The following is a 22,091-nucleotide window of genomic DNA, read 5'->3' on the forward strand; positions in this document are numbered from 1 at the left end:
AGCACTCAGGCAGAGGCAGGCAGATATCTAAATTTGAGGCCAGCCTGGTTTAGAGAGCAAGTTCCAGGACAGCCAAGGATACACAGAGAAACCCTTGTCTTTAAAAAAGAAAAGAGCCGGGCGGTGGTGGTGCACGCCTTTAATCCCAGCACTCGGGAGGCAGAGGCAGGCGGATCTCTGTGAGTTCGAGGCCAACCTGGTCTACAAGAGCTAGTTCTGGGACAGGCTCAAAAACTACAGAGAAACCCTGTCTCAAAAAACTAAAAAACAAAAACAAAAAAAAGAAAAAAACCTAAAAAACTATTGAATTCTTTTTTTGTTTTGAATTTTTATTTAATTTTTATTGATCTGGACCATACCTAAAGACTGTAAATATCATCATTATGAAAATAATGACATTGAAACATGTCAAAAGTCCTGACTAGAAGTTCTGATTCCAGCTTCTTGTTAATTCATTCTCCCAATGGTTTCCTATCATGTGTTTTGTTGTTACTTGTTTGTTTTTAGAGAAAGTTTTTGTTTCTACTTCCCAAGTACTAGAATTATCCAATATGGGAATTACAACAATATAGGATTCTTTAAGAAGCATTCATAAGGTAGTGAAAGAAATTCAACATGTTACACAATAGAAATCAGTAGAAACATAATATCCTCTTGGCAATATTTATTTATCTATTTATTTATTTATTTGGGGTAGGGGAGGGTTTCTTTGTATGTAGCCCTGGCTATCCTGGAACTCCCTTTGTAGACCAGGGTAGCCTCAAATCCAGAGATCTGCCTGCCTTTGCTTCCTGAGTGCAGGGAGTAAAGGTGTGTGCCACTACCTCCTAACTTGTTTTATTTTTTGAAAATAAATTTTTTCATACCCAGTGAGGTTCCACTGGAGATTTTTCATTTTTGAGTAGTTATCAGTTGAAGATAGCTTCTTGGTTAGGGATATGGGAGCTCATGTCCACTTTGATTTTAATGTTCACAATTAGCAAATCGTTTGCTCTCTCTGGTGAGGGTCTTAGGGTTTTCTAATGCTGCAGCAAAACATTGTTGCCAAAAAGCAGATTGGAGAGGAAAGGGTTTATTAGATTTACACTTCAGTATTGCTTTTCATCATTGAAGGAAGTCAAGACAACAACTCAGACAAGGCAGGATCCTGGAGGCAGGAACTGATGCAGAGGCCATGGAGGGTCACTGCTTACTTACTGGCTTGCTTACCATGACTTGCTCCGTCTGCTTTCTTTATTTTTGTTTTTAAGTTTTATTTATGTGCATTGGTGTTTTGCCAGCATGAGGATATTGGGTACCTTGGAACTAGAGTTACAGCTATGATCTCCCATGAAGGTGCTGGGAATTGAACTTGGGTCCTTTGGAAAAACAATCAGTTCTCTTAACCACCGAGCCATCTCCAGTTTGCTTTCTTATAGAACCTAGGACCTCCAGCCCCGGGATGGCATCACCCACCGTGGGCTGGGCCCTCCTGCATCGTTGATCACTTGATGAGAAAATGCCTTACAGCTGGATCTTCTGGAGGCATTTCCTCAACTGAGGCTCCTTCCTATTATGCTTTTGTCAAATTGACACATAAAGCCAGATAGTACAGTATCTTTATGAGGTAGTTGTAGCATATCAGAGGTTTAAACTCTTATCTTGGTTGATAATCAGGCTTAGAATTGGAAAGTAGGAAAAAATAAGCAGAAGTCAGTTCTCTCTCTCTCTCTCTCTCTCTCAGTTTAATTTTATTATTGTGTATAAAGTGTGATGTAGATGAAGTGCTCATATTTGTAGATTGGGGGACAACTTTCTGGAGTTGGTTCTCTTTCTTTTCACCATGGGTTCCAGAGATGGAACTCATATTATCAAGCTGCTATTCTTGCTGACCTAGGGTACTTGATTTCTTTGGCAGTACTTTTATGACATCATAGGAATCTGTTTCTGCTGCTTATTTCAGAGACAAAATGAAATTGAGAAGAGATGGACAACAGAATAGGAGCCTCAAAAATTAGTTCTTTATTTTGCTGATGTTGGTTTTTTCCCTGAACTTCCTGAAAGTTCTGTGTTAGGAATTAGAATATTGCGGTGTGGCCCAAGAATCTGAGGGACATCACAATACTTTTCTTTACTACAAACACTCAGGGTACTTTCTTTGGAGTTGTTAAGTTCTCCTTTGTGTAAAGTTAAAACAATATGAAGGGTTTTTGTTGGTTTTGTTTGAAACAAGATATCTTGTAGTTTAGAAGGTTTGCCTTGAACTTGTTAGGCTTTTGAGAATGACCTTGGCCGGGCGGTAGTGGCGCACGCCTTTAATCCCAGCACCCGGGAGGCAGAGGCAGGCGGATCTCTGTGAGTTCGAGGCCAGCCCGGTCTACAAGAGCTAGTTCTGGGACAGGCACCAAAGCTACAGAGAAACCCTGTCTCGAAAAACCAAAAAAAAAAAAAAAAAAAAAGAATGACCTTGAACTAATTCTTATTATCCTGTCTATCTCCCAAGTAATGGGATTAAAGGCCTATGCCCCCATTCCTACTTTATATGGTGTTGGGGATCAGACTCAGTGCCTTGTGAAAGCCAGGCATGCATTGCACCAACTGACCTACATCTCCAGCACAGAATATGAGTTCTTTGGTCTATTAAGGCAGCAAAATCCTTCTTGGGCTAGTAAATGTATATTTTTAAGGATACACTGACTTTAATGCTAGTAAACTATATTTAAGTGTTGACAGAGGTTTCCTGTCCTGCCCAGTTTCTGCAATCATTAAGTCCCAAAGAAATCACATAGAAGTCTACATTAACTATAAATGGATTGGCCCATTAGCTCAGGCTTCTTATTAACTCTTATAATTTATATTAGCCCATTATTCTTTCCTATGTTAGCCATATGACTGGGTACCTTATTCAGTGAGTCAGTCACATCTTGCTTCTGTGACTGGGTCAGCACTGCAAAGGAATAGAATAGGCTTCCTTCTTCCCAGAATTCTCCTGTTCTCAATGACCCACCTCTACTTCCTGTCTGGTTGTTCCCCCTATACTTCCTGCCTGGCTACTGACCAATCAGCGTTCATTTAAAATATAATTGACAGAATACAGATCATTATCCCACACCATTTAATTACATACTCATTTTAATAATAGTTTTCACAAATATTGCTAAGCATAACTTTTAGCATAAAACAATAAATTATATAAATCACTTAATAAATCCATGTAAGATGTTCTTCATCATTAACATTGGGAAATATAATTAAAATTACCAGAGATACTTCTCTCACTTGTTAGGATAACTGTGACCAAAAAGATGAGCCAAACATGTGGTAAATTTTTGTCATCCCAGTTATACAGGAGGCTGAGGTAGGAAGATCCCTTGAGCCCTTTTGAAGCCAGCCTGGGTTACCTAGTAAGACCCTGTCTCAAACAGAAAAGGACAACGTGTTTACCATCATGTGGCGATGAATACACTACCATTGGGAATGTAGAAATCATGACATTAACATTTTAAAGAATCTGGCATTTCCTCAAAATTGAAAAAATGTGGGGGCTGGAGAGATGGAGAGTACTTACTGGTTGTTCTTCCAAAAGACTTGGGTTCCTAGCACCCAAATGGCAGCTCACTACCACCTGCAACTCCAGTTCAGGGCATCTGATACCCTCCTCTGGACTCTAAGGGCACCAAACACACATGTGGTGCAGATATGCATGTAGGCAAAACACTCATACACATGAAATAAGAGTAAATCTTTAAAAAATAAAGCATATGGAATTACACTATTATGTAGAAATTGTGCTTTTAGATAAGCACCTAAGAGAAGTGAATACATATGTCCACACAAAAGTATTTGTAGCAGCATTACTTATAAATAGCCTCAAATGTTTCTAAAAACTTTAAAAACACAAATGTCTATAAACTGATTGATAAACGGTTAAGCAAAATTTGGAATATCCATACAATGGAATATTATTTGACCATAAAAAGAAATAAAGAAAGCTGGATGGTGATGGTGCATACCTTTATTCCTAGCACTTGGAGGCAGAGGCAGGTGGATTTCTGTGAGCTTGAGGCCAGCCTGGTCTACAAAGGACAGCTAGAACTAAACAATGAAATCCTATCTCAACAAAACAAAACAAAAAACCAACCAACCAAACAAACAAAAAAAAACAAGAAAAAAGAAAAAAGAATCCACTATATCGTGGACTTGAAACCATGTTAATCACAATAACTACATGTTATATAGTCCCATTCCTAATACTGTACAAAAGGTAGGTAAATCTAGAGGCGTGTAGGTTAGTGTTTACTAAGGTGGGAGTGAGGAATAGGGGCATAGTAGTTTTCAAAAAAAGATAATAGAAATCTTTAGGAGTGATAAAGTGTCTTGTAATTTATAATGGCTGTGAAAAACTTGAGCTATACTAAAAGCCATTATTCACTTTAGTTGAATTTTACATGGTATATGAATTATATCAGTACACATACATGAATAGCATGTATAGGAAAAGTTGAAATAGTATGTTTAAAACAATAGGGTTTATGTATTTGATTTTTTTTTTAGTGTAAAAGGCTAACTCTAGTAATAAAATATTGATTGTGGAATATTAAATGTATTGACTGTAGGAACGTCGAATGGTGTAGCTGCTATGTACAACAGGCAGTTCTTCAACAGGTTAAGCATAATTCTCACACAATTCATCTATTCTACTTGTGGTTACATATGAAAACAGCGATTTAAAACAATACTTGCATGCTAGCAACATACTTTACAATAGTCAAAAGATGGAAAGGATGGGAGCTCAGTGGTAGAGTGCCTGCTAAGCGTATACGAGCCCCTAGTTCATTCACACAGAAGTCTTGGCAAGGTAGCACACACCTGTCATTTCAGCAAGTGAGAAAATTATGAATTTGAAACCACCCAGGATTATGTATTGAGGCTGACTCAGAATTAAAAAAATAAAGATGGATACAACTAATGTCCATGAATACATGTCACAGCTAAACAAAGTACATTATGTGTGAGAACAGTAGAGTATTATTCACCCTTAAACAGAAGTGAAATTTTTATCCTTCCCACATTGTGTATTAACTTTCAAAACACAGAAAGTAAGCTAGTCATGGAATATACCTATAAACCCAGCACTTAAGAGGTGGAAACTGGAAGAAGATCAGAAGTTCATGGTCAGCTTGGCTACATAGTAAGTTGAGGTCAGGCTTGGCTACATGAGATCTTGTCTCTCAGAAAATCAAAACAAACCAAAAACAAAAAGTGAAACAAGCCAGACAAAAAGAGACAAAGTATGGTTAAAAGATATGCTTGTGTTTTATTGCTAGTTACTTATGCCATTGAATTGTGTACTTAGAAATGGCTAAGATAGTATAAATGTAATATATGTGTTATACCACAAAAATATTAATAATTTTTAAAATTTAAGTGAGACATACTAATTCTCTCTCTCTTTGAGACAGTGTTTCAAGTAGCTTACGCTATTCTTAAATTTATGTATGTAAATAAAAGTATGTAACTGAGGGTGACTTTAAACTTTGATACTCTTGCCTCAGCCTTCTAATTCCTGTTATTGCAGGCTTGGCTACTATGCTGTATACTTAATAATCAAAACTAAAATTTAAGAAGCCAGATGGCGCACTCGGGAGGCAGAGGTAGGTGGATCTCTGTGAGTTCGAGGCCAGCCTGGTCTACAAGAGCTAGTTCCAGGCCAGGCACCAAAGCTACAGAGAAACCCTGTCTCGAAAAACCGAAGAAAAAAAAAAAAAAAAAAAAAGAAGCCAGATGGCTTCGTGTAAAATTTGTGAATAAGTGTATTAGCCTCATTTAGATGGGATGGAATATTTTTCACTATTTTTCACTATGGTTGATTCATTTTGTTGATTTGTAGAAAGCAAATGTTTATATTTAATAATAGCAGGAGAATTGCAGTTGTCCAATAAATGTCACAAAATTGTGGCAGTGAGCCAGAAAGAAAAAAAATTACATAAGTGAAGTGAGACATACTTCTGTAGCTATGGAAACTTTAAGCTCTACTGAGTCTCAAAAAGATGTTCTTGTGCTTATATTTGTATCATTAACTAGACATTGATGGGGTTAATGAGGACCTTGGATAATTGTTAAGTTAAATGATATAATTATATTCATTGAAGGGCTTGGTTAAAGGGCACTGTTGGGTGGTTTAATGCTTGTTTTATATGAACATTAAAGTAATTTTTGTTTAACTTATGAGATAATTTTATATGAGAGTATATGAATTTTTGTATTTTCAGAGACAGGTCCTCACTTTTCAGCTCAGGCTGGTTTCTTAACTCATCCTCCTGCTTTAGTCTCCAGAGTACTAAGATTGCAAGTACTTGCTATTATGCCTGGCATATGCGAATTATTTGGGTGTTACATTGTGCTGTTACCTGTATTTTTTGAAAGTGAATCCATTTTACGCTGAGCGTTTTGAAGAATAGTTGAATCTGTTCAAAGGAAATAGGTCTTTTTGTTTGTTTTGTTTTTTTTTGTTTTAGGGTAAGTTATTTTTTTTTTTTAAGACAGGGTTTCTCTATGTAGCCCTGGCTATCTTAGAATCCGCTCTATGGACTGGGCTGGGACTCAAAGAGATCCATCTGCCTTTGCCTCTGAGTTATGGAATTAAAGGTATGTGGTACCATCACTTGACAAGATTAGTTATTTTTTTACAGAGAAGTCTTTAAGAAATTGAAGTTTATTTTTCAGGTTCTAACAAAATTAAACTTTTAAATGTTGCGCTTGTGTGCTTGGAATTGAACCTAGGACCTTAGATGTGCTAGGAAAATAGTCTGTCCACTCACCATTTAGCTATATTCCCAGTTCTAAAAAGGGTGATAACCTGGGAGGTTGCTAGGAATTGAACTTTTTTTTCCTCCAAGACAGGGCTTCTCTGTGTATCTTTTGGAGCTGGTCCTGGAACTCACTCTGTAGACCAGGCTGGCCCCGAACTCAGAGATCTGCCTCCCTCTACCTCCCGAGTGCTGGGATTATAGGAGCACGCCAACACCTCCTGGCCTAAATAGGATTTTTTAAAAGAAGATTTAATTTATATTTAATATGTTTGTGCATGTGGGGTGGAGTTTTGTGCATATGCGGGCACAAAGTGTTGCATATTTGTGCAGGTGTCACTAGAGGCCAGAAGAGGAAGTCAGATTCCCTGGGACAGGAGTTACATTGGAACCAGAGTTGGTCCCCCGAAAGAGCTGTATGTGGTTCAAGTACTTTTAACCTCCCAGTCATCTTTCCAACCCTAGGTATTTTTCTTTTTTTTCTTTTTTTTTTTTTTTTTTTTTTGGTTTTTCGAGACAGGGTTTCTCTGGTTTTGGAGCCTGTCCTGGAACTAGCTCTTGTAGACCAGGCTGGTTTCGAACTCACAGAGATCCGCCTGCCTCTGCCTCCCAAGTGCTGGGATTAAAGGTGTGCGCCACCACCGCCCGGCCCTAGGTATTTTTCGTAATTATCTTACACTGTTTATAGCCTGCTTTACTAAAACAGTATGTTACAGAGTAGACATTTGGTGTACTCCAAATCTGTGTTTCTAATGACTGCATTGTGTCATGATGTGTTTGAGTCATTATTTATTTATTCTTGTATTGATGGCCTTTACATTTAGGGCATTTCCCGTTCTGCTATATAAATACTGGTGGAGAGCAGTTTTACATGTGTACTTAACTGTATTTTCTCCTTAATTGAAAATTATAAATGCCTAGATCTGGTGTCATAGGCCTGTACTCAGGAGACTGAAGCAGTAGTATTTAATTAAAGTTTAAGGCCAGCTTGGCCTAGTAGTGAGCTGTTGAGTGAGACCCTGTCTCAAACAAAAACAAACCAACGAAACAAAAACAGAAAGGAAAAGAAAATGGCAGGTTTAAATAGATATTTTTCTAGTTATATTTTTGTTCAAACCAAACAAATTCTAGAGTTTTGATATAATTTGAATGTTGTGTGTGTGTCTGTGCACACACTTTCTAAGTATGATTGCATGGATTCATGAGTAAAGGTTAGAATTTTATTTTATTGGTCAACTTTTAAAAAAATGTGACCTGTGCCAAGTCCTTTCTTCCATGTTACAGTAAAATATCTTGAGGAGGAAGCTGAAATTAAATGACATTTGCCAAATGAATAACTTGAATTTACCACTTGTACTGTGGGCACAGTTCCTGGGAACTGTTGGGAGTGCTCGACCTCTGACTTCTTTGCCACTTTCCTTTCTTTTCTTTTACTTGTTACTTTGAGACAGTCTCACTAAATCATGCAGGCTCTTCTAGAGCTCACTGTGTCACCCAGTCAAGGCCTTGAACTTTTGAAATCTCCTGTTTATACCCCCAGAGTATCCAGAAGTACAGAGACCTGTGCTACCAGTAACTCTTAGAATACAAATTAAGACTGGTTTGATCCTGTAACTGGTTGGTATGCAGTATGAGAGATAAGGAGGAAGGATGGTAAATTGATAGAAGTTCATTATTGGAAGACAATACACCATTAAAATTATTATTATTAGCTGGGTGGGAGTATCACATGCCTTTAAAACCCAGTACTCTTGGAGGCAGAGGTAGGCATATTTCTGAGTTTGATGCCAGCCTGGTCTGCAAAGTGAGCTCCAGGACAGCCAGGACTATGCAGAGACACCCTGTTTCAACAACAACAACAATAACAAATTATTATTACTATTACTACTATTACCACTACTACATACATGTGTAAGCCTGTACACCATGTGCATACAGTACCTGCAGAAGCCAGAAGAAGGCACCAGATTCCACTATAGTTGGTTGTGAGCTACCATGTGGTTGCTGGGAATTCAAAACTCAGGATCCCTGGAAGATCTCTTAACCACTGGGCCATCTCTCTAGCTCTTTAAAGATTATTTTTGTGACTGTGTGAATGTGTGTCTACATGTGTGTGCAGGTGCTCTGTTGACCAAGTTAGTTTCAAAGTCACAGAGATCTGCCTGCCTCTGCCTCCTGAGTGCTGGGATTAAATGTGTGCACCACCACCACCCTGCCATACAAATATTTTTAAGTTATATTTGGGGGAAGCATGCTGTGGCACACATGGAAGTAGAAGACAACCTGTAAAACAAATCAGTTCTCTTTACGACCTGAGTTCTGGGGATCAAACTAGTCACAGGCCTGGTGTCAAGTGTCATTAACTACCAATCCATTTCTTAAAGTAGTAGTAGTCCACCGTGCCAGCGGTGAGAAGTAAGTCAGTTAGGAACCGACTGCAGTGTTATGAACAAAAGCCTAGTTAGTTAAAGCACAGATAGCTGCTAAAAGCATTTGTGAAGAGTTATGACAAGAAGCCCCTAAGGGAAGGTAGAAAATTCAGTAGCAGCATCAATAGGCCTGTTTGGGGTGAAGGAGTTGATAAAAGGAATGACAAAAAGATGGGCAGGCCTAGTGACACAGGACTGTTACAGTCTGAGCTGCTCTGCAGTTAGAGGCATTAGGTTTCCAAGTTTAAGAGTTGCCTAGTTTCAGAATTAAAGACTGTAGGACCCAGCCATGACAAGCTCAGTGGAGGCCTGAGTCTCAGTAATTTACCCTGAGGCAATACCTGGTTTCCATAAAGACTATAAACTGAGACTACCCAGGCACCACCCCAGGAACAGACCTTCCAAAGGAAATTCCTAACGTTCCAACCATTGTAGATAGAATCACCTGCTAGCACACACCCATTGCTTCTCACCAGGTTAGATAAATGTCGCCAATCAGGGGTCCTAAACCTTAGAAATGTGTCACCACACACCCTGCTAATGTAACTTTTCTGGTTTTTTTTACCTTTAAATGATGGCCTCTAGAAGGGCAGGGTATCTCCTATTGGTGCTGCTGCTGCTGCGCCAGTTGTTCCTGCCAGCTTGTATTGTACACACAATAAACCTTGTTTTTGCATTTTGGTGAGTTGGTCTCCCTGGTGGTCTTTTGGGGTCCCCATGGACTGGGCACAACAAAGACCAACCTGGGATAAAGTAAGTCCTTGTCAAAAGAAAAAGGAAAGAAAGAAAAAGATTTGGGAATATGTTTTGGTGGTAGAACACTTGCTTAGCATGTACAAGATGCAAAATTCAACCCTAAGTGCCACAAACAAAGCAAACAGATAAATATAAGTTTTGTGAACAACAACAACAAACCCAAAAAACAAACACCCCCCCCCCCATCAAAGCTGAGTCGCAGTGGTTTACACCTTTAATTCCAGCACTTGGGAGGCAGAGACAGGTGGATCTCTGTGAGTTTGAGGCCCCAGCCTGGTCTACAGAGCGAGTTTCAGGACTGCCAGGACTGTTACATAGAGAAACCCTGTGTTGGAAAAAAAAAGTTTTGGCAACCAAGTTAAAAATGGATTTGGGATTTATAATTCTCTTGAATTTTAAAGAACAGATAATAGTCATGTATGGGTATGCTCACCTTTAGTCCCACTGAGGTAGGTGAATCTCTGTGAGTTTGAGCCAGTCTGGTCTACAAAGTGAATGAAGGCCAACCAGGGATACACAGTGAGAATTTCTCTGAAAAATAGCTAGCTATCTAGCTAAATAATAATAAAGGCCCAGAGATGAATATAAGAAAGTCTGAAAGTTGGTGATCTGTAGTCTGATTTCTCCATGGAGAAATGAACTTCCAGGAGTGACAGACACAGGAGAGTGACTTTCAAAGAACCATTGTGAGGAATTGTTGGGAAAGCTGACAGGATGACAAGGAATACATTTTTATAAAAGGTTTCTGGGTTACTTGAAGGAAGGTCATGAATTCTTAGAGGTACTAGTCTGTAAGCTTTGATTATTCTCCATCAAAACCGTGAAGCTATGGGTTTAGAAATGTTGAAGATGAGTGGTTAGTTTTTCAGGATTGGACTTTATTAATAGGATGAAAAACAGTATGAGCAGAGTATTACCTTTCTCTCTGCCTCCTCCCCCTTTTATTGTTGTGGTGGTGGTAGGACTGGCTCTTGCTTTGCTTTGTTTTTTTGAAACATGATCTCATGACCTTGAATTTTGTGATCCTTGTACTTCATCTCCACAATGCTGAGACTACAGGTGTGGGCCATTGTGACCTGTTTAGGTGTTTCTTTGTATTGAACCCAGGCTTTATGAATGATGAACAAGCCCTCTTTTTTTTTTTTTTTTGGTTTTTCGAGACAGGGTTTCTCTGTGGTTTTGGAGCCTGTCCTGGAACTAGCTCTTGTAGACCAGGCTGGTCTCGAACTCACAGAGATCCGCCTGCCTCTGCCTCCCAAGTGCTGGGATTAAAGGCGTGCGCCACCACCGCCCGGCCTGAACAAGCCCTCTTAACTACATTTCCAGCCTGCCTTTCCTTTCATCTTTTATCCCATCCACCCGTCCGTCCGTCCGTCCACCCACCCACCCACCCATCTCTTTTTTGACAGTTTTCCCACTGTAGGCTAAGGTGGCTTCAGAATTCATGGTAGTTCTCTTGCCTCAGCTCGCACATGTTGAAAATAACAGGCATGATCTACAGTGCCCTCTTACTACTGATTTTGCACTTTTCCCTGATAATACTGCCTTATGTTTGATCTGTCAGAATTTAAGTATGCACATATAAATCTGTGTGAACACACAAATATTACACTGTGTCTCTTAAAATATGGGAACGTACAAAGCAAGAATAAATCGCATGAAATTCTGTGATAATTGGATAGTGGCCACCATTAAGTTCATGATGATTCTTTCATGTATATATCTATATGTACACACTTCTGTTTTTTTATATGTTGCCTCATGAGTAGAATTCTAGAATACATCCTATTGTAGCAGCTTAATGATGCTATTAAATGTAGATTTGTTACCATTTACAATAGCTACAAAATATTACATTGTTTAAATAACCAGATTTACTCAGCCAATTCTTTCATAATGGACTATTAATTCATTTTTAATACAACTTATAAATCAGTGTAATTAACATAGCGTGATTATTACCTGTGAGGAGTAATGCTGCTGATCATGCAAGATTTTTGTATATGATGAACACTATTCCTGAACACTTTATCTTGTGTTTTTAAATTTGTCTTGTGTTTCTCAATTTTCCAGTGAATGGTGCAGACTTGTCTTCTAGCTTTATTTTGAGAATAAGAGTATGTAAATAAGATGACTTGTATGCTATTAGGTAAGACCTCACCAGATCATTAAGTATAGTCTTTTTAGTACAGGGTGTCTTGTAACCTAGTATGAAACTGTCCTTGTAGCCAAAGATGACCTTGAACTCCTGATCCTCCTGTTTCTACCTCCCAAATTCTGGGATTATAGATCTGAGCCACCACACTTGACTTTTGAATTAAAAAAAAAAAGGCTTTATTGAATTCTTCAAAACTCTTGAAGAACCTGATAAGTCTATGAAAGTTTATTCCCTTAAAAAAAAAAAAGCAGGATGCATTTTTGTTCTTGTATTTAAGATGATGGCTATCACAAGTAGTTTCTTTTAAATTTTACTTGTGAGCGGGGCGGTGGTGACGCACGCCTTTACTCCCAGCACTCGGGAGGCAGAGGCAGGCGGATCTCTGTGAGTTCGAGGCCAGCCTGGTCTACAAGAGCTAGTTCCAGGACAGGAACCAAAAAGCTACGGAGAAACCCTGTCTCAAATCCAAAAAACAAAAACAAAAACAAAAAACAAAACAAAACAAAAAAACCCCCCAAAAACAAATTTTACTTGTGGCGGAAGGTGTTTAATCAAGAAAATTGGCCACTCATTCATTGTTCTGATGTTTTTTTTTTTTTTTTTTTTTTTTGGTTTTTTCGAGACAGGGTTCTCTGTGGTTTTGGAGCCTGTCCTGGAACTAGCTCTTGTAGACCAGGCTGGTCTCGAACTCACAGAGATCCGCCTGCCTCTGCCTCCCGAGTGCTGGGATTAAAGGCGTGCGCCACCACCGCCCGGCTAATATTTATTTATTATGCATTTTTTTTTTTTTTTTTTTTTTGGTTTTTTGAGACAGGGTTTCTCTGTAGCTTTGGAGCCTGTCCTGGAAATAGCTCTTGTAAACCAGGCTGGCCTCGAACTCACAGAGATCCGCCTGCCTCTGCCTCCCAAGTGCTGGGATAAAGGCGTGCGCCACCACCGCCCGGCTTGTTCTGATGTTTAAACTTGAAAATTTTCATTAGGAAAGAAATTCTCATCTCTCTCTCTCTCTCTCTCTCTCTCTCTCTCTCTCTCTCTCTCTCTTACACAAAAACACCTCAATCTTGCAACCCTAATACTAGAATTGAAAACTCAGCTGCAAAATGGGTACCAACAGTGTAATGCAAGTCATTGAAACTGGCTTAATGGTACTTTCTACAACTGAGCTCTTAAGGGATAGGCAGCTCCAGCTTTTTTATATATTGGCCAGATCTTGTGGTTTTTCAAGAGAAGCCCAAAGTCTGTATTTTTATGTAAAATCTGATTATTCAATTGACATTGACAAACACTGTAAAGGCCAAAGGGAACAATTATTTTTTTTTATTATTTTTGTGTTTCTTGTATGTAGTGTGCATGTTTGTGTGCAGATGTGCTCACCCAAATAGAAACAAGAGGTTGAAATCAGGTACTTTCTGCTAATGCTTCCATCTTATTTTTTGAGGTGTCTCTCTAGCTAGGAAGTCTAAGACCTATAGCAAGGAAAGCTATGTGTTTTCTCATGAAATTAAAATATTTTAGAATGGGCATGAGATATTTACATGATTAATTTTTCAATAAAAGAAATAATGTCCAAGTTGCATCTCAGTAATACTTCCTTATTGCACACCCTTTTGAAGGCAGAAACTATGGCTTCCTTTTGTTTCTAGATGTTCCAGTTACTATATAATATTAATAGTAGTTTTGGGTGCCTTTTAATGTATCCCTGCTAGCTCTCACAAGGCAGATAGGTATTGCCACTATTTTAATTAAAGTAAGTCTTCATCTCTTGAGTAACTTACATAAGGTTATGTTGATATACAACAGTGCCCACAATTGCCCCAAATCCAGGGTGATTGAAACCACTGATAGTGCTGTTTCCACCCTAGTATGTTTTTTCTATGTATGAATACCCATGATAAGAGCAGTTTGAAAGGCCATGTGTGATGCCACATGCTTGGAATTCCAAATGCTCAGGAGATAGACACAAGAGGATCACCGCAAGTTGGAGGACAGCCTGTTCCATGCAGTATTTTTTTCAAGCCTGGGATGCATAGTGGGATCCTGTCTAAACAAACAAACAAACAAACAAACAAACAAACAAAAAACCCGAACAAATAGAAATTTACAAATATGTCACAATAAGAGATTAGCAAAAATAGCTAATAGTAAAAGTAAAACAATCACAAGCCATTAATATAATAAAACTGCCGGTGTAACTACTCTTGCCCATTGGGATCATTATTAAGTTCAATAAAGTTTGCTTGGTTTCCTGAATAGTTGGGAATACAATCACATGCCACTGTGGTAGCTTGATGGTGTTTTCTAAAATGAATTTTCTTTCCTTTTTGGTATCTCAGGCTTTTTCTTATTAACTGGTACTTTTCTTTATATTGTCAAGTATATGCAATCTTTTTTCACCAAATAACATAAAATAAATAAGCCCTGTCTTCTCAAGTATCCTTTTTCGTCTCTTTGGAAAGGTTATAGACCAGTAGTTTTGGTAGTTTTGTTTCAACTTACCCTGAACTTCCTCTCTTGCACTTGGACTTCAGCTCTGCCTTTTGGCATCTACCTCTGTCATTCCCTTTGGCAGAAGTAAACAGAAAGTACCTTTTCCCACACATCAAATAAGTGAGGGTTTTTTTTTTTTTTTTTTTTTTTTTTTTTTTTTTTTTTTTTTTTGAGACAGGATTTCTCTGTGTAACAGTCTTGGCTGTCCTGGAACTCTTTGTAGACCAGGCTGGCCTCACTGAGATCTGCCTGCCTCTGCCTCCCAAGTGCTGGGATTAAAGGTGCCCCCCTCCCCCAGTAAGTGGATTCTTTCAAGTTCTTTCTTCCTTGAGCAGAGACATTTTCACTTGTGGAAGTCCTCAGTATTCTTCTTTCTTGTTGACACTTAAAAAAAAAATCCTTAATGCTTATTAATTTGTTTTTAAGATGGGCTCTCTTTAGCCTTGGCTATCCTGGAACTTACTACATAGACCGTACTGACCTCTAACTCAAAGAGAGCCCCTTGCCTCTGCCTCCCTAGTGCTGAGATTAAAGGTGTGTGCCATCTTGCTCAACTCTTGATACTGTTTTCTTTGTTATTTGTTTTGTTTAGGTGTTTAGGTTTTTGTTTGTTTGTTTATTTGTTTTGTTCTTTTCCCCTTCAAGAAAGGGTCTTACTGTGTAGGCCTGGTTGTCCTGGGACTCACTATGTAGTCCAGGACTTGAACTCACAGAGATCCACCTGACTCTGCCTCCCAAGTGCTGGAATGAAAGACATTAGCCACTACACCCTAGCTTGGTTCTATATTCTTTTCTTTTAATTGATTTATTTTTACTTTATGTGCATTGGCGTTTTGCCTGCATGTATGTCTGTGTGCGGGTTTCAGATTCCCTGTAGTCAGTTGTGAATTGCCATGTGGATGCTGGGAATTGAATTCTGGATCCTCTGGAAGAGCAGCCAGTGCTCTTATCCTCTGAGCCATCTTTCCAGCCTAGTTCTATATTCTTAAAGTTCCTATGATTTTCCTGCTCTATTGCTTTTCCTATTTTCATCTCTCTATGTATTTTTTTAAAATTTATTTTGTGATATGATGTATGTTTGAGTGTTTGTACCACAGTGTGGAAGCCAGAGGAAAACTGTGGAGTAAGTAATCTTCACCTTTGTGTTGATTTCAGGGATTAAATTTAGGTCACCAGGCTTGACTGGCCAAGTATCTTTACCATCTTGAAGCCCTATTTTTTTTTAATGTACTATTAGCCCCCACTCCCCCAAAACCATACAAAATAACAGGAAATTTAAAGTGTAGGGTTTGTTTGTTTGTTTTGTGGGCTTTTTTGGACATAATTTTCCTGCCCAAGCTGGTTTTGAACTTCTTGAGTAGCTAAGGATGACCTTGAACTGCTTAATCTCTTGTTTCTACTTTCAGAGTGCTGGAATTACAGGATAAATTTGTGCTACCCTGGGGATTGACTGTACACTTGGCAATTACTTTACTAAGTGAGTTACATCCCCTGTCCTAAACTAACAGATAATGAAATAACTGAATGATGTCTGTGGAACTCTTTAGTTTCCCATTTCCTCCAGTTAGCATAATGTGTACAGTGTATCCTATCTAAATACCTTAAAACACTAATATGCTTGAGAAAACTATACAATCTGGAAAATAACTCAAATAAATATTTGGTAGCAAATTAGTAAGTTGGCTTACACTTTAAAATAGAAAAAATTGTTAAAACAGAGGGTCACCTACCAGTTATTCTTGGACTCTATAATCTTTCAGAAATAAAATATTCAGTGGACCTGCAGCCAGTACATTTTTCCAGCAGAGATGCCAAGTATGATGACTGTCAAGGCTGAAGTTTTTTTGTTTTTTGTTTTTAAACAAAAAGAATGTTGTCTCTTCAGTGCATAACGGGGTTGGCACACTGGAGATGTCAGGACTTAGTTGTAGAGTGTCTGATATGAAACCTTAGCTTTCAATTTCACCTGCTTATCGAGGTAGTGAGCGGAGGAGGATCAGGGGAACACAAATATTTCCCAAGCCTTGTTTTGGAGTCGGTCACGTTAAGAACACTTTCTATGCCTTATGGTAGTCATATTTACAAGGGTGCTGGGTGTTTTTTTTATATTTAAAACAAGATGAAAGTGTTTACAAGTGGATTTTTCATTTTTATACCTGATGATTGGGCATTGGAGATGGCACGATTATAGACAGTGTCTATACCTTGGTAATCAAGGGAACTTCTATTATTTATGTAATAGTACCTGTTTGGGGCATTAATTCATGCCTTTAAAACATTTTATGTGTATGGCTATTTTGCCTGCATATACATAGACATTGATTGAGTATTCTCAAGGACCAACCACTATGCAAAAGACACACCCAGGCAATGTGTCTATGCACGATTCTCAAGCCAGAAGAGGGCATTGAATCCTTGTAACTGGAGTTACTAGTGTGTTGTGAACTACCATATGGATTATGGGAATTGAACTTTGGCCCATTGTAAGAGCAACCAGTGCCCTCTAACCATTGGCACCATTTCTCATTTTTTCCCCTGGTGTTTTGAGACAGGGTTTCTCAGTGTAGCCTTTTTCCTAGAACTCACTTTGTAGACCAGACTGGCCTCGAACTTACAGAGATCTGTCTGCTTCTGCCTCCCAAGTGATGATGTTAAAGTCATGTGGTGCCTCCACTACCACCTAGCAATTCTGATAGTGTTTTGTTTCTCATGAGAATTGTTTTGAGATTGAGACTCTATGTGTGGGGTTTTATTTTCTTTTTCTTTTCCTTCCTTCCTTCCTTCCTTCCTTCCTTCCTTCCTTCCTTCCTTCCTTCCTTCCTTCCTTCCTTCCTTCCTTCCCTCCCTCCCTCCCTCCCTCCCTCCCTCCCTCCCTCCCTCCCTCCCTCCTTCCTTCCTTTCTTTCTTTTTTTCTTTTTTGAGATAGGGTTTCTCTGTGTAACAGTCCTATCTGTCCTAGAACTAGCTCTTGTAGAACAGGCTGGCCTCGAACTCATGGAGATCTGCCTGCCTCTGCCTCCCAAGTGCTGGTATTAAAGGTGTGCACCAATACTGCCTGGGTGTGTCTTTTGCATAGTGGTTGGTCCTTGAGAATACTCAATCAATGTTAATTGTAATTGTGTTACTAATGCTGGTATTTTGCTGAGAGAAGAGTAAGAAAATTATTGGTTGTCTTCCTAGACTCAATAAAGTGAGAGAGAAGGTATGGGACTTGCAGACCTGTTTTTTTTTTTGTTTGTTTTTGTTTTTTGTTTTTTTCTGAAGTGAGTAATAACAGAATAAAGCTGTAGACAGTGGTACTTAGGACACTAATGCCCACCTAGGAAGAAAAAAAAAGTGCACTTTAAGTTACAAATATTTTTCTTGCAAGGGCTTTAGTTCAGGTCTTAGTACCCACCCACAAAGCAGCGCACGACTTAACTGTATCTCCAATTCCAGGGAATCCAGTGCTTTCTTCTGACATTGATAGATAGGTTCTTGTATACACATGGTAGGAATGTATACACTTAGGCATGCTCACATGCGTGCGTGCACACACACACAAAATTCTCCTTGGTTTTTTGGGACAGGGTTTCCCTGTGTAACAGTTCTAGCTGTCCTGGTACTATCTCTTGTAGACTCAAACTCACAGAGATTCATCTGCCTCTGCCTTCCGAGTGCTGGGATAAAAGCGTGCGCTACCACCACCTGGCCCCCACACACTTTTAAAAACCACAGTTTCAGCCAGATGTGGTGGTTCATGCTTTTGATCCTAGTACTTAAGGAGGCAGAGGCAGATGGATCTCCGAGTTCAAGAACAGCCAGAGTTACTAGAGAGACCCTGCCCTCAAAACAAACAAACAAACAAACAAAACACAATTTCTCCTTCCCTCTTTTCCTGCCACAGGGTAGGATTTCTATTTTAAGCTTGATGTGCACTATGTTGAAAGTTTGCTGAACATTGAATAAAGAACTAAATTGACCCAGAAGTAATTGGTAACGCAAATGGATCAATTAGAGTTTGTAGAGCAGGACCAAGCAAACAAGCCAGCCAGCTCATTTTCACATTGTTGCCTTTGTACCTAGACACATTAATTTGTTTTGAGTACCTAAAAATGCTGATTTGATTCCTTCTCCTTTTCTAATTGGTCTGAGCCCTTACAGCAAATTCCTAGTTTCTGAATCTGCTCCCCATTCTACTTATTTTCTTTCCTTGTGCCCTTTAACCAGTCGTCGGACTGGGGGGACCTTTGTCCTACCTCGATAGGAACCTTGAGTAGGTAAGGAGAGAAGCACTTTGTGGACTGAGCTTTGGTGCCCCTGTGTTTGACACCAGTGAGGTGGCCACAGGCAGGCCAGTACAGTGGCATTTGGCGCCCTCTAGTGTTACAGCTCCTGTGCAGCTCCCTTGTAGAATCTAAACCCTACAAAATGTGAGCTGCAGTACTTCTATACTCCAAGGAAGTTAAAATGCCTTAGCCCTTGGCAGAAGCTGAGTTCTGGCTTATGTTTAGATAAAGACATGACCTTGACAGCTGTCAGTTTTACAGCCCCAGACCCTGAAGTATCTGAAGCCCTCAGTTCCAAAGGCTTGACAAGTCTCTGGAAATCTTCCAATAACCACGATGTGTATTTTGGATATTATAGCCTTCTGTCCTTCAGCCTCTGCTCTTGCTCTTTGTCTGGTTTCACTGTCTCATCCCAACTTGACCATCTCTGGGAACTCTTCAGCTCCCTCTTTTTCAGCTATCAGCCAGCTACCTTGCCACTTTCAGCAGTTTGGCCTGCAAGCTGCCATTCTTGCTTTTTATTGACCCTGCTTCTTGTTTTGGCAGTTCAGCCCTCGTTACTGGAAGCAGCAAGAAAGGACTGCTAGAGAGAAACCTTGTATTGGGCTTAGTGATGTAATACTGAGGCATGTATCACAGGGTGGTCTCCCAGCTAAGTCACCAAGTGAACCAGTCTGCTCCTATGGCCAGAGAAAGGATCTGTTGATGGAAGTTTCTGTTCTGCCTGGTCCTGCAGCTGCTCATTTCCAAAGAAACACACGGAGGCTTATACTAATTAGAAACTGTTTGGTCTATTAGCTCAGGCTTATTAATTTGTTCATACAACTTAAATTAACCCATAAATGTTTAGCCATGTGGCCTTGTACCTTTTCTCAGTGAGGCATTCATTCTCATCTTGCTGCCTCTACATCTATCTGCCTTTCTTCCCCAAATTTCTATCCCCAAATTCTTCTAGTCTGGTCGCCCTGCCTATACTTCCTGCCTAACTGCTAGTCAATCAGCATTCTATTAAACCCATATGAGTGACAATTTTTTATAGTGTAGAAGAGCATTATCTCACAGCATTCCCCCCTTTTTCTTTTCTAAATAAAAACCCTGAATCTTATCTCCTTTGTTTAGCCTTTTTCTTGACCATTATCTATAACTTGTAACCAACACGCTAAACAAAGATAAACATCCATAACCTATTTTTTTTTTGGAATGTGGGCGTAGTTTTCTGTGCTACTTCCTGTGATTGGGGGTGCTGGTAATCTTATGGGGGGGACCCAAAGAAAATTTAGGATTATGGTCAAGTCCTGAGAGGCTTGATCATCTTCAGCCAGCAACCTTGAAGCTGTTCTGGATGCAGAACTCAGAAGAAACTGCAACAAAGGTGCTCTGAAATGTTGGATCATCTGAGCCGTCTATTCCCAGTGGAGATTTTTCAAGGGGTCTTCCTCAATCAAACCTTATTTTTCTTTTTTCTTTTCTTTTTTTTTTTTTTTTTTTTTTTTGGTTTTTCGAGACAGGGTTTCTCTGTGGCTTTGGAGCCTGTCCTGGAACTAGCTCTGTAGACCAGGCTGGTCTTGAACTCACAGAGATCCGCCTGCCTCTGCCTTCCGAGTGCTGGAATTAAAGGCGTGTGCCACCATCGCCCGGCTAAACCTTATTTTTCTTAACCAAGAATAAATCTATAGCTTTTATTTCCTGTGGAAACAAGCCAAACCTCTTCTCCAAAGTAGCATATCTTTGACTTAAATTTTTTTTTTTAAATATTTATTTATTTATTATGTATACAATATTCTGTCTGTGTGCATGTCTGCAGACCAGAAGAGGGCACCAGACCTCTTTACAGATGGTTGTGAGCCACCATGTGGTTGCCGGGAATTGAACTCAGGACCTTTGGAAGAGCAGGCAATGCTCTTAACCACTGAGCCATCTCTCCAGCCCCTTTGACTTAAATTTTGAAGTCAAGGCATTTTCAAACTATATAGGTTAGATTAATCCAGCAGCATTTATAATCAAATGTCTTTTTTTGGGAGGGGGTAGTTTGAGACAGGGTTTCTCTGTGTAGCTTTGAAGCCTGTCCTGGCACTTGCTCTGTAGACCAGGCTGGTCTCAAAGTTACAGAGATCTGCTTCCCTCTGCTTCCCCAGTGCTGGGATTAAAGGCGTGCACCACCACTGCCTAGCTTCAAATGTCTTGTAGCAGATGTTGCTCTTTCCTCAACAAACAATTCAAAACAACACAATAACATACAGTATCCAGATTCTCTGTGTATTTTCCACCTTTATGTGGCTTTTTAAAAACCTCTATTTCTTTTATTTTTATTTTTTAAATTTTGGTTTTATGAGATGTTTGGCTGTCCCGGAACACACTCTGTAGACCACGCTAACGTCGAACTCTCTGAGATCCACCTGCCTCTGCCTGGGATTAAAGGCATGTTCACAACACCTGACTTCTCTCTCTCTCTCTCTCTCTCTCTCTCTCTCTCTCTCTCTCTCTCTCTCTCTCTCTCTCATTCGAGACAAGGTTTCTCTGTAGCTTTGGTGCCTGGCTCTCTTTTTTAAAGGACTTTTTCTATCCTTTTTCTTTTCTCTCCCAAGCCTACGTATATTTTTTAAACACACTGTAAACCATTTAGAGGTTTTTTTTTTCCCCATCTGAATCTCTCTTTACTGTATATCTTTTTTTCTGAGCACATGAGTCTTTAATCTACTAAACAGCATGGCTAGGATTAAAGCTGTGGCTTTGGGGATTGGTTCTGCCCCATTCCTTTGTTTTCTCAGAGTCTAGCTTCATGGTGGAGGTACTGGTGGAAACCATGTTTATTGTCACAACCCTGTAGAGTTGCAAGGTCCATGCCATCACCAAGAAGCCTGCTGCCGCCAGCTGCTCATAAATACCATTTAATTGTTTGATAGCAAGCCTCTTAAAAGAGCTGCAAGGGTTTTTGCCACTATCGCTGAGTCAGGAAGCCTCTCTTAAGGGAACTGTGCCTCTGCTTGCCTCTAGCAAAGAGAGCCCACCTGAGAAAATGCTGCTACCAAGAGCCTGCGTTTGACTCTGTTCTTCTGGGTCTAGAATCCTTTCCCAAACTCTCTCGGGTTTTATGTGGATATAGTTGCTGAAAATTGGGCACCTTTTATAGATGGAGGTTTCTGTCCTGCCTGGTCCTGCAGCTGTTCAGTCCCAAATAAACACACAGAGGCTTATTAATTATAAA

General features: G+C 39.5%; 1 protein-coding gene across 9 annotated transcripts in view; it reads left to right on the forward strand.

Annotated features, from left to right (window-relative positions):
- The window catches only part of Nfat5 (nuclear factor of activated T cells 5), an 85,142-nt gene that overhangs the window by 6,738 nt on the left and 56,313 nt on the right, over positions 1–22,091 (forward strand). The window lies entirely within an intron of this gene.

The sequence above is a fragment of the Chionomys nivalis genome, chromosome 21, assembly GCF_950005125.1.
Source record: "Chionomys nivalis chromosome 21, mChiNiv1.1, whole genome shotgun sequence".
Classification (NCBI taxonomy): domain Eukaryota; kingdom Metazoa; phylum Chordata; class Mammalia; order Rodentia; family Cricetidae; genus Chionomys; species Chionomys nivalis.